Source organism: Macrobrachium nipponense, chromosome 29, assembly GCF_015104395.2.
Source record: "Macrobrachium nipponense isolate FS-2020 chromosome 29, ASM1510439v2, whole genome shotgun sequence".
NCBI classification, from domain to species: domain Eukaryota; kingdom Metazoa; phylum Arthropoda; class Malacostraca; order Decapoda; family Palaemonidae; genus Macrobrachium; species Macrobrachium nipponense.
In genome coordinates, this window is record NC_061092.1 from 73,523,891 (window position 1) to 73,541,199 (window position 17,309).

Sequence of the window (17,309 nt, forward strand, 5' to 3'; positions counted from 1 at the left end):
CTTCTGGTCCAAGTCCTTGACTTGATTTGTTAAATCTCCCACTTGAGACCAAACGTCCTGGTAGGATTGAGTGAAGCTCTTAACTGTCTGTAATGTTTGTTGTGTTTCTTGTTCTAACTGAATTAGATCAATATATGATTCATCAGTACCAGTCGCCATTGCTACAATATTTCAAACACTTACATATATAATCAAATAATACAATGTAAACTACATCAAGAGACAATGCCATACATCTCCCTACAGAAATAATGAATATGCAAGTAAATAAGTCATGACCTTGATCAGACAAAAATCAACAATATTGTATAAAGAAATGCATACAATACAACAAAACATTATAAGTGACCTACATAACATATATAGGCACAGTGGGTCTGGATCAATAGCACTGGGCTACAGATCCCACCGCTGCCACCAAATGTCACAGGCGGATTTTCCCCGCCATGACATTAAGATACGAGAAGAATAATACTATTGTACATATGCACTGTTGTCAGTCTTCTTGCCTGTAGATACAGGTCGGAGAATGGTACTGTCATAGTTGACACGGTGGGTATGAAGACTAACGTTTACGCTGCCTGGAAAATAGGGTAGGCCTGTCATACCTGCTATTACATGATATTCCTTGTGTGTATGGGTCTTACTACTGATGAGGCCAGGTGATGTCTTCCCACTGGGAGGTGATTGGAGTGCTGATTTCCATTTTAGGGGTATTGAAGAAAATTCCTGGTATTCAGCGTGTTTCTTTATTACTCAGTACATCATGCTAAATTTCTCCCAGGCCTAGTCTCCTGGACTTGATTAATTTACCTAGTCTTCAGAACTCCTGGACTAGATCTCTGGACTAGATCCCCTGGACTAGATCCCTGGAAATATTCATTTTATTTAATTTTTTTATTTCCAGAAATCAACACAAGTGTGTAGTTTAAAACTACAACAAAAATAACTTTACATTGAGACTTCAAAAAAAAATTTATCAACTACAGATCATGGGAATTGCTTTTCCTTCATAATAAGGTAAGTATCAAACGTGGAGCAGCCCTGGAATCAATTAATTTACAATAAGGTGTAAATCATTTGATACCCTGCTCCACACAGTACTAAATACTTGTACACAATATATGGCAATGGGTAAGGTTACCTGAAAGATTTCTGAGAAAAACTTAAAACTAAAATGAGGTAAAATTAGGCTAAGGTGCCTTTTAACAGGATATAGTCTAGCCTAGGCTTCTTCAGAAATCGTTAAGGATACCCTATGCAAAGTTTACATGGCTGATTTTTGACTAGGTTACAATAGGCCACAAAGTTAGGTTAGTTTAAATGTACAGCTAAGTCCATGTAATTAAGTTTTCCATGAATCTATATACATATAACCTAACTATATTTATCAAAAATAGTCATAATTCCTCATTCAAACAGCATTAGTCTAGGGTAGGCCTTCTTAAATTACTGTATAGCCAAGTCTAAGATCATGATCGGCAGTGGAAATTTCCATGAGGGCAGGTAGGGGTAACCCCAAGATGCCCTGTAGGACGGCCATGTTGTGGTACCCTTTGGCACTCGTATTTGCAACAATTGTATACAAATAAAAACTCTTATAACACTACTAAATGTTTTCAACCCTGTCAAACGCTAAGTTACAACTCAAACTAACACAGCAAAATTTCATGACAACTAATGAACGTGAAGCATCTTTCACGACAATGAAAATTTTCCTCGTTAAGGCGTTGCAACATGTTTGACTGGGCAGGCAACTCTGCACTTGAATTCTCGTCTGCTACTGTTCTTCCACGATAGTGATCTGTTCTAACTAATGAACTAATGGTAATATTACAACTTTAAAAGCTTACCTCGCAAGGGATAGATAATCATTTGCATCATTAATTTGGTAAAATAGCCAAAATGAAAGGGTGGACCGATTGACGTCCTAACACTTGAGAGCATTCGTGAGTCTTACATGTGTCTTTTAGTGTTACCAAAATGCAGACGAAAGATTCAGGGCAGCGCTCCCATACTCAAAGTGAAAGATAAACAAAACAAGGGACTGGCTACACTGCCACACTCGTCCACAACAGAAACGAAAACATTTCACAGTTCCAATCACTTACAATAGCAGTGTAAAGATATTAGAGGAGGATGATGAATCAATTCCTAAATAAATCACTAATAATTAAAGGAATATTTTTCCCATTACATAGTGACTTGAGGAGTGACAGTAAACAGCGGTTTTGGCTTTGCCATTAACGGACTCACTACGGCTACACTTACCTTCAGAAGCCTTTTAACGGTATGGAGGAGTTACGGTAGTTCCATTTGACAATGTCCTTGAGGATTGAGAGAGAGAGAGAGAGAGAGAGAGCAGTAAATGTAAGTGGCCTTAGGTTGTGTTCGTGTCAATGAATGGTTAACAAGCGATTGCTCATTTGGTGAGGGGTGGTTGGGTAGATCTAGGGTACTTATCCATGGCGGCCTAGACTATGGCAGTTACGGTTTTTCTATGCAGTTTTACCTACTGAACAATTATTTCAAGTAATATTTATTCGGACGACTAATTAACCCCCCAGGGGCCAGTACTAAACACGGCGAAATACACTGGACGCCCCAATCCCTAGTGGATGTCGTATCCACAGTTACGTTCCTTTCAGTCAGTGCGAACTGCTTCTGTAGAAATACCGGTGGTTGTATCGGTCACAAGTCTGGTCTGGGTTTTGAGCCAGTCTGTGATCAGAGTCTGTAATGAGGAATCAGGAAAGACAGATGTTTGGGCACCAGTCTTAGCTTAGCAGTACTATTGTAGGTCAGTTGCATTGTGTTTTCAGGGAGTTATTTGAGTTGTTTATGCTGTGTTTTTGAAGGTTGTTGTGCTTGTGTGCTGGGAGGTTGTTAAGCTTGTGAGTTTCTGTTGAGTTGTGAGTTGTTGTATTGAGGGTTGTTGTTGTTGTTGTGGAGCTGTTGTGGTTTCTTGGTGTTGTTGTGAGTGGTTGGGTGTGGGGTTGTTGGTTTGGTGTTGTGAAGTTTGGTTGTTGGTGAAGTGTTGTGGTTTATTGGTGTTGTTGTTTTTGTGGCTGTAGTCCTTGGTTGTTGTTGTGGTTGTAGGCCTTGTTTGTTTATTGTGTTGTTGAGTTGTGGTTGTAGTCCTTGTTGTGTGTTGTTGAGTTGTGGAGTTGTGGTCCTTGGGTGTTGTGTTGGTGTTGAGTTGTGGGGTTGTGGTTCTCGGTTGTTGTTGTGTTGTTGGTTGTGAATTGGTTTGCGGCAGTTGTTGGTCTCAGCAACCTTGTCCATCGGACAGCACAGCATAGCCCTGAGTATCTGGAGCTGGGGGGAGTACATGTGTTTGTGTTTTTGTTCTGTATGTAGGTAAGTCAATTGTCCTGCGTTTTTTCTGTAGCGTGAACAGGAAAGTGTGGCTGAGGGTGAGTTTGGCAGCTGGATTGGTTAAATTTATGTGGGGGGTCTTGCCCGCTTGTTTTTAGCTTATGATCCTGCCACAATGGAACCATACAGCAACAAAGTTTAGGGTTATGAAAGCTCCTTCCTCAGAAAACCACCCACGTCACTAATGGACTAATTTGGCATACCTCCCCAGGTACGTTCTGGCGTGTTCAAACAGTTTGGCCCTGCCATTTATGATTCACATTGACCGTATTCAGAAAGTCATTAACGGAACCACATGGCATATAGTTTTGACTTCTGATGAACCCCGAACACCATTAATGGACTAAATACAGCATCCCCCTCTTGCCTTTGAAAACTGCGGTGACTCAGGCGATAAAGCTGCCACCATTCTCGCGGCAAAACACCGTGTCATGGTTCCTGCGGGCCAATGTACATTCCCATGTAGCCAAGGTCATGGACGAAGAAATCAAAGCAGATATCACGATGACAACGCTGCCTGAGGAAGTGTTTAATGCCAGTCCCAGAAAAAGCCCAATGCGCCCTGGACCTGATGAACCAGCCACAGGGGGACTCATCGCCAAGGACACCTTGGACGAACTACTAGGTCTCCTGATGCTGCTGGACTGCAACGAATCTGACAAAGGAAAGGAGATCAGCCTATCACGAGAAATATTCCTGCAGCGCCTTCCTCAGTAGGCGAGGGCGCAAATCATGGAGGCAGACACACTTCCAATGGAGAAATTGGTGAACATCGCGCACAAACTCCATTAGGTCACCAAGGCCTCCAAGCACTCCACAGCCAGATAGGAGAGAAGGTTAAAGAGGGGGATACACATGCAATATACAGAAAAAACGCACTGCTGCAGCAGCAGAGGACGTGGACGAATCCAGCCTGGTGTTATATCACTAACGACTTGGGAAAAACGCCAGAACCTGCAGTGCTCCCTGTGCTTTCCCAAAAATTCACAGGGCGGCCACCCATAACAGCAGTGGCTGCAAACAACAGGGAATCCCAACCAGTGGGATTCTTCCTCCAAGACACAATCTCAGGGCACCGAATACTGGTAAACACGGGTGCCAAGCAGTATGTCTTTCCACCGTCGAGAGAAGACCGCAAGTCTCCCCAACAATGACCCAACCTAGCTTAAGCTGCTGGGTGTAAGGTACTTTTGGTAGTCCATAGATCTGGTGTGTCATGTGATGTGCTTCTAAAAGATCTCTACCAATCAAGATGAGAATACGACAGTCATTGTCAATGGTCATTATGTTCCCACTGATCTGGTTAAGATGTGGATAGTGTAATGCAATTTCCAGTGAGGGTATTTCATCCCTGTAGTTAGGAATGTGGACACATTCTATTAATGTGGGTAACTGCAAGCTCATGTTCCCATCAACTGATCTGATAACAAATCGTTTTGCTCGTCTCCCTGGAGTCACAATCAGCCGGTGCATGTTGACAGGATGTAGGTTTCTGGAGATACTTCAATCCCAAATAACTGGAAGAATTCAGGTGATGCTCTGACCGGTTACTTTGGTCATCTATGATTGCATACATACATACGGACTACTTCGTCTGCCTTGTTCTTGTGGAAAACATCGACAGGTAGGATCTTTGCACAAGATTTCCCAACAGGTAGGATCTTTGCACAAGATTTCCCACTATACAAGCCTCCACATATCACAGTGCAAGTTGAACTAACTGATGGAACAGTAGGGGTGGTAGATGGGCTCTTCGTCTCCCCCACCATACTCCGTCATGGAGGAGGCTGTTGTTGAGTTGGTGGACTTGTCCCTTTTAGTGATGTGCTGCGCAGTAGTATATTGCTTACTTGCGCATTCCTTACAGGTAATACTAGCAGTACACTCATGGCTCTTGTGGTTGTTTGATGCACAACACCTGAAGCAGATGTTATGTTTTATCAGAAGTTTCCTTCTTTCATCAATGGAATTTGCCCTGAATCCTCTGCAGTCATCTAAAGTGTGTCTAGTTTTGTGAAGTATGTATCAGTCCAGTGGTATATTCTGGACGGTGGTACCTCCATTGTCTTCCGGTTTTCCTGCAGACGTTCGTTTTCTTAGCGAAAATCTTGTTGTTAGTGTTCTGCCTTCCGGTGGTCTCAGAAGTGAGAGAAGCGTCTAACTCATATTTAAAAGCTGGGTCCGTTCTTTATCTTACTCATTTCTTCGATGAAAGCACAGAACTCCAAAAAAGAGGGAAAGGCAACATCATGTGTAGTCTATTATCCCTTTATTGCAACCAAATTGACCCCCCAGACGACAGAAAAATTTTATCGTTGCCAATTTAGTGGAGCTTCACAATGTATTTACAAACTTTTTCCCTGAATTCTAGTTGTCATATAGTAATGCAATAATGATAAGATTGCTCGAATATGTATATATACTACAAATAGATACGCTAATTTCACTTATTTCCCCGGTTTTGTGTAAGTCTTATACCCAGTTTGGAGGGTAAACACGTGCCCATTGGCAACACTGACAAACAATAGAAGAGCGCGAAGAACGCCATAGGTACTGTTCACAGCAAAACTGTTGATATTTGAGTCAGGAATCTATTTACTTTTTCAACAATGAATATTTTTAAATTATTAATCATGAATATGTAAAAAATTTACACAATTCATGACCTTATACTGATATTTAACGATTTATATAAATAATTATCTAGTGCACACTTCTTCTTTCTACTGAAAAATAGTGAATTTCCTTGGATCCTAGACGGACATCGTCATTGTCTACGATTGTTGTGAGGAAAGTGCCCCATCGTCTATGGGTACAAGTGGTGTGCGGATTTAGCGCATGGAATGGAAAGTTTATTGACACAAGTAACTCCGCGAACATCGAGATGGCATCAATCTCCTAAATTTTTGGTCTTTTAGGTGAAAATTTCGAAAGTGTTATGGAGGTATGGGTATTATTTTACAAGTTGCCAATACATGATATGAAATTGTAACCTACATTTTTTAAAAGATTTTGATGATGTAATCACTGAAGTTCCGCCTACGCGTGGACATTGTCCAGTACGTGAGTTTGATTGTTTCCAGTTGGCACACCTTTTTAAGTCCTCCCACGCATTTGAATTTCTCCAATGAATTTGAATTGTTTTTGGTGAAATAACAAATTACGTTAATGCCTTTTAATGGAACTTTAGTCAGGGTATAACAGAATGGTCTTTCTGGAATATTGCCACGCGTTTTGAACGAATTTGATGTCGATAGTCATCGGAAATACAAAGGGTATGGACACGAAGTCCAAGCCATTCAATTGTTGGTTTTTCTTGTCAATGAATCCCCTAAGGGGGGTTCATGGGGATTCCCCCCCAACCCTGGCTAAGAGAATGGCAAAACAGTGACCAGTTTTTTTAACCAGGTTAGGTTAGCTATTGCCCTTTATTATTGCCAGTTATTCTTTTAAAAATGAAGCCGAAGCCATTTAGAAACCAAGTGTTCGAACATTGCTGGGGTTATTTTTCGGAAGATTCCAGCCACCTCCAACATTAACATTTTTATTTTTCTTGGGTAAAACATAAAAACAAAAACTTTTTCACAATGCATAACCTTCGCAAATTCTTAATAACAGAGAAAAAAAAACTCAAATTACAGTGTCAGGAATTTTTTCTAAGTTCATTGTTGATGTTCACAGTGTCACATTGGGTAGCTCTTGTTATGTTCGTATGTTTGTTTCCACTCCTGATAATGCACACTGTGACAACTTTTGCCTACATACGCAATGACTCCACCCACTAAGCAAGATTATTCAATGAGAATATGGTACCTGCAGTAAACGCATTATATTGGCAACTGATTTTTGGTGGAGTTCAACTGATATGTTTTAGGACGACAACCTTTTTATGCATTTCTCACCTCTGCTGAATCATTTTGAATTGGCCAATCAGAATTCAGATTGATTTTATTCAGAAGTTTTCTTTCCTTTTCCTATGGATGTCATTGAAAAAGGCAGTTCAAATTAAAAAATTATTGAAAACTTTCCTTGTTGGAAAATGCGATCATACAAATCCAAAATCAGTTTAGTTATAACTGGCACTTGCGGAGCTTGCGACATAACTGATTACGAGGCTATCAGTCGTTTTTTTAAGAATAGTGCAGAAGCTCTGTAATTTTTTAGATCACGGCATTCTTCCTAGGAAGTAAAGTGTGCAGAGTGTGGAAAACAGTGTGTTTTACGTGCAGATAGACATTATTTACAATGTAACGCCAATATCCGGTCAGGTAATACGACCAGCTAGGTTATGTTATGGCATGTAAGGTTAGTTTGGTTCCCTTTATAATAGATTTCCTTAGCAAATACCTTCTAAAATATATGGATCTCTAATACCTTGCAGTGCATGCAGAGTTATTGCTTAGAACAAATACCGCCATCCCACACTCATCCATAGCTAATACGACAAAATTATAACCTTTAAACATACATATATCACGTTATTTTGGTATGTTTAGGTTGTATTAGTGCCTTGTTATTACCATTTGTGCAAATAAAACCATTTTTTTCTGATAGTTTACTTGTTTAGTTGGGTTCTGCCCGTTATTATCTTCCACAAATCACTCGTTTTCTGTTATTTCCTCCCATGCATCACTCGTTTTCTGTTTTTCCTGCTCACAACCATGATTCCCACACTAAGAGGGAACCAATTTGTTGTGATTTCTAAGGCAGTGGTAGTGGGAAAACCATACAGTTGCGGAAGATATTAACACCAAAACAACAAGAAAACTACCAGAAAAATGGACGGACCTTGCTTCCTTAAGACGCCATGACCTTGACAGATTTTGACTAAGCATTTGTAATTTACAGCATAATATAAAACAAAATCCTTGTAACTAAGGTAACATATTATCACACGTCCGGGGAAAGGTAAACCTATTAACAGATTAAGTAGAACTAGAAGTACCAAGAACCGATGAAGCAGACATGGTAGTCAGATAAGTAATGGAGGGAAGCTGGCAAAGGGAAGTTGGGACGGAGATAAGGAACGAAAGAGGCCCAGACTAATGGGGTTGGGGGGTGGGGGTAAATATGTAAGCTTGTGACTGGTGGAAAGGAGGATGGGTGGGTCAAGTGTTGACATGTACAGAACAAAGCAAATATTATGCTGGACCATATGGAAACAGAGAGGCCTTTTAAGGGGGAAATGTTAGGTTAAAAGTAATCTTGAGTAAAATCATAATTACATAGATTGATGTTTTTGTAATAGAACAAAGAAATTTTTTTATTATTATTGAAAACCTAATCATTTTGAAATTAAATGTTATGGAAACGACACGTATTTTCGAAAATAATTATGAATACATTCATACATGAAAACATATTAATATATAAAGGAATTGAGACTGACATGATATTTAAAAATAAATGATGAAATCTATATATGTCGCAGGTTATCATTACCAAAACTAAAGAATATTCATGATAGTTATTATCACTGTTTATTTCTGAAATATCTTTGAATTGGACCTGGTTTGAAAATAAACTCTAACATAACCTACAGAAAGACAAACTTACAGAAAGACTAACACACAGGTTACCATGCTAACCTAACTGAGTAGAACGTGTTACCTGACCAGGGGCCCCCCCTTAAAGAAAAGTTAAAGGAAGGTTAACATGTAGGTTACCAACCTAGCAGAACGTGTTACCTGGGCGGGGCGGGGAGCGGCGGGCGAACCCCCTCAAAGAAAGACAAGCTGAAAGGTACACTAACATACATTGACGGAATACAGACAGTATGTGGTGAAAAAGATGGACTTATAGTGGACTGTATTATATGCTTAACGTTGTTACTTGGTCAAAAATCACTAAAAGCCTTCCGTAACAACTCCACAAAACTCCCTTTGCGGTTTCTAAATTACGGGGAGATATCTCTCGACCCAATTCATTATTGACGCGGATAACACACCAATATCATTAATGAATAGTACCACAATTAAGTACTTTCACTTACTGAGCAGTCCTTGTAGACATGAACTCAGATCATAAATCGCTATACGAGATACGACGAGAGGTACGCTCCTTTCTCTCTCTCTCTCTCTCTCTCTCTCTCTCTCTCTCTCTCTCTCTCTCTCTCTCTCTAAATGTTGCGAGTACTCACAGGTTGATTTTCAGACCTTAGAGGACCGCTGTGTTATCTCATTTCTAAAAGTTATTTGCATAACCTTAAAGTATGAACACAATAAAGGTTTATCAGATCAATTTATATTCACCATCCACAAAACTGAAACATAGGAAAAATGAAATAAAATCGAAGGATATTGAAACGCATTTGATAAATGTAAAGTTAAAATTAATTTAATAACTAAAAGTTAAACATATCAAAGAGTAATAACATATAAGTGACTCAAGGGGAATTGCAAATCAATGGCACTCAAATGAGACAAATTACGACAAAATTCAAAGAATCAGGGCAATCGCCCTTTCTAAATCCACACACACATCACTACACAACACTAGATAACAGGTCACCTCAAAAGTTGAGCCAAGAAGCTGTCCGTTCCGTCCTGCATTCGGGTTTTGTTGGGGAAAAGAGACAAGTTATACAATTACCACGAATGTAGAACTGACGTACAAGGTTTTCATGAACATAAAAAACTCTACAATAATTATCAACTTCGTTGTCAAAAATAAATTCCAAATATAATAGTGTGCAACTTACACATATTTATTAAATGTAGTGAATTAATTGGTGGTGTGTGTCAATACAATTTTGGGAGATATCACGCCCATAAAGTGTACTACACACATACGCATACACACCCCTAGAGGGGCATGCAGAGGGGCGAACTACTACCCTTCTTTTCCCCTCCCGATCTTTTGACCTCTCCTAATGGCTTCTCTGGCGAGAGGCACAAACAAGACCCAATGACACCTTCAACTCTTACCATATGTAATATGCGCAATACATTCACCAAGAACAATTTCATATATATAAAGACAAATGAATTATCATAACTAAACAGTATTTACACTTCGTTACTAAAACGTCTACCGACGTTATGTCAAAAGACTTCGTCTTTGTGTAAAACTATCCTTTCGGTGCTAACCGCACCACAGATACTACGTACTAGAACATAGCAAACAGATAATATAATGTTAAGTGTCATTCTCGAATAGATGTGGTTCTTTCACCCTTATTATGTCATGTAATGTAGACATACATATCTTTACAAAATATATGGGCATGCGAACGCATTTGGTTTTCACATGAATACAAATACAGTAACATAATTCTTGTCTGTCGATTACCTGACAGACGGCAATACGCAGTAAAAATCAATCAATAATTTCTTATGAGACAGACACTAATAACTATAATAAAAGAAAAATAGCATGGAAACAAGTGAATACACAAAAATATTAGAAAATAAAATCGTTGTGAGAGGAATTCCTCACACCCTCCCCCACCAAAAATTCATCAACACATGTATAGTGTCCTTATAAAACTCCTTCTCGAATCAACTGTTTTCTTTGTTCGTCAGCCTTAGCAGCAGTTCTTCTCATGGGCCGACGATCAGACATCACTAGCGGTGGGGAACCTGTTGAGGTCGTAGGCTCATCCTCCGCAACACTCTCTAGGCCGTCTCCGACGTCCTTGGTTTCGGCCCTCTCCATTGTCTTCTTGGTTGTTTTGTTTATATGGCTAGCCTCGTTTAAGGCCTCGCTGGTCTCGCCTACTTCATTCTGTCCGCTTTCTGTTGTTGATTCCTCTCTGACATTACATTCGAGTGGAATGACTTGATTCAATGGTCTCGTAAAATTTCCACTTGCTGTTTTTATCTTGAATGTCCTTATAACATTATCAGGACCTGCGTGGAGTTTCTCGATGATTCTCAAAGGGTACTTGTGTCTTTTTCGATTATCATTTACTATAAGGACCAAATCTCCTATGCTTAATGGACAGATGGTTGAAGAGTCGATGTTTCTGTGCCTCTCTCTAATAGAAGACAAATAGTCGAGCAGCCACAATTTCTCAAATCTTCTTATCGTCACACACAGTCTTGCATAGTTCTCCCTCAATTCGACGTTCTCATTGAAAGGTACGTCGACGAACTTGTTCAAAGGAGGAGCCATTGTAATAGCTCTGCCGTATAAGAGTCTGGCAGGGGTGAGCGCGATGTCGGCGTTATCTGCGTTGACATATGTTGGTGACCTGTTATTGATGATGTTCTCGGCTTCAGCGATGATGGTATTGGGTTCTATAAACGAAACTCTTTTTCTGTACAGGGCCCTTTGTAAGCACGATTTCACCACTTCAATCAGTCTCTCGTAAAAGCCGCCTTTCCATGGTGATCGGGGTGTTATGAACTTCCATTCTAAATTATGATCTGTCAGATAATTTCTTACTTTGGGCTCTTCGCTGATATCTCTTAGAAACTCACTGGCTGCAATGAAGTTTGGCGCATTATCACTTATTAAAACTTTCGGAAGTCCGTGTCTTGCCGTGAATTTTCTAAAAACAAAGAGGAATTCTTGTGCATTCATGGATTTGCACACATATAGGGCAACTGCTCTTGACGTAGTGCATGTAAACAACAAGACATATGCCTTCTCGTTCTTAGCTTCATTTTCAGCCACTTCAATGTTTCCCGTATAGTCGACGCCAACACAGGAAAAAGGGACTTGATGCTTAACTTGTTTGGGTGGTAACGGGGGAAATCCAGGCAGACTTAGAGGTTGATTTTGTGCTTTCTTACACAATAAGCACTTTTTCAGGATCTTCTTAACGGACTGTCTCATTTTTCCAGCCCAAAACTGTTGTCTCAATATAACCACAAGTGTATTCGTGTTGCAGTGCAAATTGAGTATGTGATAATGAGACACTATAAGTTGCGACGTATACTGGATGCTTAGCGAATTCTGCCAATTCTACATTATGAAGTCTTCCTTGGCACCGAATGACACCACTTTCATCAACATAAAGTCCTAATTGTTTGATAAGATTTCTTAACTCAGAGGGAACACTAGAACTCGTTTGTAACCCATTAGTCAATGCATAATATAGCATTGGAAAAGCTTGACGGTGCATGATTCTGATTAAAACAAGTAAATTATTACTTTCCCTGAATTTATCAGGAAATATTCTTCTCCCAAACAAGATCATTCTACCTACAATCCTTAATGCGTGATTCAATGAGGAGAACTCGGCACATTTAAATACAAGTACATCATCATCAGGGTTTCTCAAAACTGGTTCTACAATAATTTCATTTACATTAACATACTCGATGTAAACTACATCCTCTTGTTCTGGAACTTATTTTTGTCAATAATCCAGGTCGGGCCATGAAACCACAAACCTGACTTACTCAAAAGAGACATTGAAATACCTCGCGTAACTAAATCAGCAGGATTATCCTCGCTCTTGACATATAACAACCTGATGTTATGACTGGACATCAAGTCCTTGATTTCCTTTACTCTGTTGATTACAAACACTTCTTTAGATCTTTCATAAAATACCCAACTCAACGCTACTTGGGAGTCACTACAAACAGTACAATCTGAAAATTTATCCCCAAAAATCTCTAACAAATGAACAGCTAGGTGCATGCCTATAGTCAAAGCAAGTAATTCTTGACAGGGGATAGTGAGTGGGGGGCTCGGAGCTACTCGAGACTTACTAATCAGCAAGTGACTTGTGTGCTTACTGCTAACAACATACGCACAGGCTCCATAAGCCACATGAGAGGCATCAACAAATACATGTAAGCTACAAGTTCCTTCATTAAAACAAGATCTAGGGACTTTGATCTTCTCAATAGAATTCAGTTAGTTTAACAATTCATCGAACTCTTTCTTTAAATCCATCATCAGTTTGTCATCCCAGTCAGTTTTCAGTTCCCACAATTTCTTCACAAATAGTTTTCCCTTGATTGTTACAGGCGTTAATATTCCCAAAGGATCAAAGATGGTTGAAAGGAGAGACACAACCTTTCTCTTAGTCAAAGTAAAAAAATTTCCTAGATTATTCAAATATTTAACAATCTTAGAAGGCATCTTTACACTCAATGAGTCATTACAGGTATCCCACAAGAGACCGAGTACTAGTTTTACTGCATTCAAGTTGACAGTATCTGGGCTATGTTTATCATTAAATGAACTAAAGTTGCTAGCCCATTCTCCCAAAGGCATATTAGCTTCAAACATAATCTGGTTTACCTTATTACTATCGAGTTCTAAATCTTCACATTTCTCATAAGTTTTCATAAAGTTATCCGCATAAAATGACTTCTTTACTGAACTGGCAATGGGATCTGAATGGTTTTGCAAATGATACTGTATTGTCTGATTCAGCAGAAAAGGTGAACAAGTAGCTCCAAACAATAAAACCTTAAATCTAAAAGTCTTGACATGCTTATTGGAGTCGTAGCAGATTCCTTGAAAACTGGGTGGTGAGGTAAATAATGATTAATGCCATCAACTGGATCAAAGGAGTTATCTTCTAACTTTACCTCCTCGATAAATCCTAACTCAACATACTCATCTAAAACAGACTTATATTGATCAAACATGACTGGTTTAGACTGAAAGGTTCTCTTTAGTGAATATAATTGACCTAAGGCTTTTCTATAACCCGTAGAGGGTCTGACATTGCTCTTAAATGGCAAATCAATTGTATATTTGTTATCAGTCTTTACAATAGTCTGATTGAAATGTTCGATCGCTGCTTGATCGTTATAGGATCGCGCATCCTTCCCGATGCCGATCGTATCTAATGACCACACTCTAGAAATATCCTCACCATCAAGAGGATTTACAGAAGCAGTGATTCTCGAGCAAACTATACTCTGTGTACTTATTACAGATCTTACATTTTCATCATCACTGATAACATTACAAGCCCAATTGGGTATAGGACCAAAAATAACAGCTACCAAGCAAACATACATCATCATATTTATCGTGACAATACACAAATGCATTATAATAATCAGCACCTATAAACAAACCTATATCACTGAGGGTATCTGATTCAATATTCTTATCTGCCAGTTTAACACCTCGTTCTTGCAATCGCAGATACACGTTGTGTAGACCAGGTGTGTGTATGGAAGTGTTAACATGATTACAAACAACAGCATTTAATTTGATACGTTTAGTACCTGCTCGAACCATTACTCTTACTACATGAAACATTTTAGTTTCAACATTATCTCCAAACGGAATTAATGTCAGTTCCACTTGTCTTATGGGCACTAAGTTCAATTTCTCAACAACATCTGGGTCAATGAACGTTCTTTGAGATCCACTGTCTAAAAATGCTCGAACCGGGATCCGATTCCCATCATTACTCAATAGAAGGGTGGCTGTCGGTAACGCTATCGGTCGAAGAGATGCGACATTTTTCAGAGTTACTTGATTACTGTTAACATTATTCTGAGAATGACTCTGATTATTTGTAGCCGCTGATTTCTGGCTAGTACTGAAACTAGGCTACGATTGAGCTGTTTCTATAGGCTTATTATCAACTCTACTATGACCTGATTTGGTGCTAGAAAATTGCTGAGACGAATTTACATTGACCCTCATAGAATTAGGTAATAGTCTAGCACATAAGAATGTATGATGTTTATCATTACAGTTAAAACAATATGTCTTACTCTTACTGTTACATTCAAATAAACGATGACCCTTTCTTAAACAACCAAAGCATAGTTGTAATTCATTGATACGAGCTCTTCTAGTCTCTAAAGTATTGTATTTCGTGCAGACCTTACCGCTGTGTTCGCCTTGACAAAAACAACAAGAAAAAGTTATTTTCTTAGGGGTATTTTCAACATTAGTTCTGAAAGCATTACTAGGCGAATTAGCTTGACGCTCGTTTTTCGAACTTGTGTTACGATCCTTGCCACTCTTAACTGGTTTGGACGGTGATGGCGTGAGGTTATGCATATTACTTCTACCTAAACGCTCTATTAATTTCTCAATGCCCTTTCTCAATTGATCTACACTGTTGTCTAAAAACAAAGAGGAATTCTTGTGCATTCATGGATTTGCACACATATAGGGCAACTGCTCTTGACGTAGCGCATGTAAGCAACAAGACATACGCCTACTCGTTCTCAGCTTCATTTTCAGCCACATTAATGTTTCCCGTATAGACGACGCCAACACAGGAAAAAGGGACTTGATGCTTAACTCGTTTGGGTGGTAACCGGGGAAATCCAGGCAGACTTAGAGGTTGATTTTGTGCTTTCTTACACAATAAAAACTTTTTCAGGATTTTCTTAACGGACTGTCTCATTTTTCCAGCCCAAAACTGTTGTCTCAATATAACCACAAGTGTATTCGTGTTGCAGTGCAAGTTGAGTATATGATAATGAGACACTATAAATTGCCATAAGGGGTGTCGACTGGCGACGTATACTAGATGCTTAGCGAATTCTGCCAATTCTACATTATGAAGTCTTCCTTGGCACTGAATGACACCACTTTCATCAACATAAAGTCCTAATTGTTTGATAAGATTCCTACACTCAGAGGGAACACTAGAACTCGTTTGTAACCCATTAGTCAACGCATAATAGTGTTGGAAAAGCTTGACAGTGCATGATTCTGATTAACACAAGTAAATTATTACTTTCCCTGAATTTATCAGGAAATATTCTTCTCCCAAACAAGATCAATCTACCTACAATCCTTAATGCGTGTTTCAATGAGGAGAACTCGGCACATTTAAATACAAGTACATCATCATCAGGGTTTCTCAAAACTGGTTCTACAATAATTTCATTTTCATTAACATACTCGATGTAGACTACATCCTCTTGTTCTGGAAACTTATTTTTGTCAATAATCCAGGTTGGGCCATGAAACCATAAACCCGACTTACTCAAAAGAGACATTGAAATACCTCGCGTAACTAAATCAGCAGGATTATCCTCGCTCTTGACATATAACAACCTGATGTTATGACTGGACTTCAAGTCCTTGATTTCCTTTACTCTGTTGATTACAAACACTTCTTTAGATCTTTCATAAAATACCCAACTCAACGCTACTTGGGAGTCACTACAAACAGTACAATCTGAAAATTTATCCCCAAAAATCTCTAACAAATGAACAGCTAGGCGCATGCCTATAGTCAAAGCAAGTAATTCTTGACGGGGGATAGTGAGCGGGGGGCTCGGAGCTACTCGAGACTTACTAATCAGCAAGTGACTTGTGTGCTTACTGCTAACAACATATGCGCAGGCTCCATAAGCCACATGAGAGGCATCAACAAATACATGTAAGCTACAAGTTCCTTCATTAAAACAAGATCTAGGGACTTTGATCTCCTCAATAGAATTCAGTTGGTTTAACAATTCATCGAACTTTTTCTTTAAATCCATCATCAGTTCGTCATCCTAGTCAGTTTTCAGTTCCCACAATTTCTTCACAAATAGTTTTCCCTTGATTGTTACGGGCGTTAATATTCCCAAAGGATCAAAGATGGTTGAAAGGAGAGACACAACCTTTCTCTTAGTCAAAGTACAAAAATTTCCTAGATTATTCAATATGTAACAATCTTAGAAGGCATCTTTACACTCAATGAGTCATTACAGGTATCCCACAAGAGACCGAGTAGTTTTACTGCATTTAAGTTGACAATATCTGGGGTATGTTTATCATTAAATGAACTCAAATTGCTAGCCCATTCTCCCCAAAGGCATATAGCCTTCCAACATAATTTGGTTTACCTTATTACTCTCGAGTTCTAAATCTTCACATTTCTCATAAGTTTTCATAAAGTTATCCACATAAAAGGACTTTTTTACTGAACTGGCAATGGGATCTGAATGGTTTTGCAAATGATGCTGTATTGTCTGATTCAGCAGAAAAGGTGAACAAGTAGCTCCAAACAATAAAACCTTAAATCTAAAAGTCTTGACATGCTTAAAATC

General features: G+C 39.1%; 1 long non-coding RNA gene across 1 annotated transcript; it reads right to left on the bottom strand.

Moving 5' to 3' along the window:
* Positions 1–735: 735 nt before the first annotated feature.
* LOC135205982 (uncharacterized) lies at positions 736–2,173 on the bottom strand. The gene is made up of 2 exons (XR_010312660.1): positions 1,854–2,173; positions 736–869 (listed from the first exon to the last, which is right to left on the bottom strand). It is a non-coding gene; the product is annotated as an uncharacterized LOC135205982 (long non-coding RNA).
* Between the last annotated feature and the right edge of the window lie 15,136 nt (positions 2,174–17,309).